This window comes from Microtus ochrogaster, unplaced genomic scaffold (assembly GCF_000317375.1).
Source record: "Microtus ochrogaster isolate Prairie Vole_2 unplaced genomic scaffold, MicOch1.0 UNK83, whole genome shotgun sequence".
NCBI lineage: Eukaryota > Metazoa > Chordata > Mammalia > Rodentia > Cricetidae > Microtus > Microtus ochrogaster.
This window is the reverse complement of record NW_004949181.1, coordinates 1,313,119-1,315,884: the sequence shown is the minus strand read 5'-3', so window position 1 is coordinate 1,315,884 and position 2,766 is coordinate 1,313,119. Positions and strand designations below refer to the sequence as shown.

General features: G+C 44.6%; 1 pseudogene; it reads left to right on the top strand.

Annotated features, from left to right (window-relative positions):
• Positions 1-718, top strand: part of LOC101989937 — a 2,149-nt pseudogene extending 1,431 nt beyond the window's left edge.
• Positions 719-2,766: the final 2,048 nt, after the last annotated feature.

Sequence of the window (2,766 nt, the reverse complement as noted above, 5' to 3'; positions counted from 1 at the left end):
AAGGCTGTCCAGTTAGTGCTGGAAGGAGGCACTGGCTCACATGGTGTCTTCCTGGTATGTCACAGTGAGACAAGATGCGGTGAATATGTCTTCACGAGTTGCCCCTTCGCATTCCTATTGAGAAGGAGCCCCCAGCAGGGAGAGTTCATCCCCTCTCAACTTCCTCCCTTCCCCTGGATACTCCAGAAGCAGCCATAGGATCATTCCTGTTACAGGGAGAGTCAGGGGGTGCTGAGGGGGATCAGCCCCTCTTGGGATATCCTTGGTTCCATGGCATACTTTCAACTTAAGGCTGTCCAGTTAGTGCTGGAAGGAGGCACTGGCTCACATGGTGTCTTCCTGGTATGTCACAGTGAGACAAGATGCGGTGAATATGTCTTCACTTTCAACTTCCAGGGCAAAGCCAAGTACCCTCTGTCACTGAATAAGGAGGGTCAGTACCGGGTCCAAAATCTGTGGTTTCAGTCCATTTTTGATGTTTGAGCACTTCGAGTTCATCCCATCCCTGTGAAATCTGGAGGCTCCAGTAATGTTGTCCTTGTCAGCTATGTGCCCTCTTAGTGGCAGCAAGACTGGGAGCCGGCTGGGAGCCATACAGGGGTGTGTGAGGGTGACTGATGCTACCCCAATTCTCCTTATTTTGAGCAAGTACTCAGACAATGGGCCATGCAGCTTCAAACACATTATGATTGGTACTCATGTTAAAGGTGGTTCTTGACCCTTCAGTTTTCCTCCAGTGGCACTCAGCCTGTGATGATGAAGCAGAGATCCAAGCCCATACATACTTACAATTTGGACTTAATGTCACCCTTGACATGCTTACTGGCTGTGCACATTATACTGATCCTGTATCACAATCCATAATTGGCTTACATGCCTATTTCCAACAAGTGTCTAACGTAGCCTTCAAGGCTCTCAAACTGTACACCCAATGACAGAGATGGTTATTTCTGCAATCTTGTCCAGCAGGCTGCAGAACCACTTCCTGAATTTTTGACCCATGTCACCAATACTGTTGAAAAATGCATCCCATCTGGCCCTACTGAAAGACCTGGGTAAATCCAAGTACCCCCCTAGCAGGAAAAAATAGAGCCAAAAATCTAAGCAGAGAGAAAAGAATCAGAAATCTAGGATTAGCCGGTTCAATGACTCTGTTTCAGGAACTATCTGAAGATAGAGTTAGATTGTAATCTTGAGAATAATCTTGAGAAACAGGGAGTTTCCCCCTTGTGATTATCATTGGTATTTTTGGAATACTGTGTTTCAGGAACTAGCTGATAATAATCTTGAGAATAATCTTGAGAAACAAGGAGTAGTCCCCTTGTGATCATCATTGGTATTTTCAGAATTTTCTGTGACACCCTCCCTACCCCTTTTGGATTACTGGACTGTGGTTTCTTCCTTCAAAAATCCCTTCTCCTGGTCACTCAGGGTCGAACTCCTCCCCTGCGTGGGTTATGAGTCTTGGCCCCAGTGCACTGGTTTCTTTCTTGTCGATTAAACCTCGTGTGATTGCAGCAAGGACGGTCTTTCGTGAGTTACTGGGGTGGGGGTCGTGTTATCCCGAAACTTGAGTGAGAGTCTCCCCACACTGGGGGGTCTTTCACTACCAAGGATATTCTTACTAAACAGCTAACTGGGTAAAGGGCTCAACACCATCACCTGTAATGTCATTGTACCTGTTAGAAATGAGAATATTCATAAGTGGGTCTTGGCTGCGTGTGATATTGACACATAGAATGGGTCCATTTCCACCTTTATGGCTTCCATCAATGCCTTGGTCAATGCCAAACTTGACAAGGATGATAATTCTATCCCATCGGACCATACTTGCTGGGGATGTAGACGGTCTGGTCACTTACACAGGGATTGTTCCAGGTCTTGCCCAAAGACCTAATGCCTTAAATGTCAAAAGGGTTATCATTGGGCTGTATCATGAGACTGTAGAAGCTCCCACTAGTTCCTGATATGAATGATAGGCTAGACAGTCGTTTCATACTCTTGGTGCATGAAGGTAAGTGAAGCCTTGGTTTGCAATGGTTAAAGTGAACTGGTTCTCATCCACTAGGCAGATCTCTTTATTTTCAGAAGCATAGTAGATATCATTTGAAAAGATTGGCCCAATACTTTTCATCTCTCTGCTGAGGTTACTTGGACAGCAGTAGAACCAACCTTAACAGAAACTTTGGTGTCTTTGTGAGCAAGCTTGAGAGCATTGTGGAACACCTTTAAGTTTAGATGGCAGCAGGAAGATTCTGTTGCTTATGCTCTATGTGCTCAGCCAGCTTGCCAGGACAGTCTATGGAAATAAGCCATTTGCTGCCCTTCAGGTCAGTCAGCAACCTCTTGTGGTACTTGGTTTACTCCCTGACCCAGGAGTTACAATTATAGGTATAGACTGCAGAGACATTGTTGTAAGCAAAGCCAGGAAAAACAACAAAAACTTAGAGAGGAAGTTTGTTTCAAAGTGATGGCTTGGTTCAGTATGGCGCACTGGATAATCATTTCCCTCAGGACAGACGACTTTCTTCTCTCCCCTGTTTAAAATTAAAGATAAAAAATATGACATACCACCCTTAAGCTATTGGAAATGACCCAATCAGAACCCATCAATATTTTTTCAGATAGCTGCTATGCTACACAAGCATGCAAAATACTATCTTTTGCAAAATTAAAGTCCCAAAAGGATTCCATCTCCAAAACTATGCAAACTATTTCAAGACTATTACAGTCCAGAGGACACCCCTGGCACATATCCCATATCTT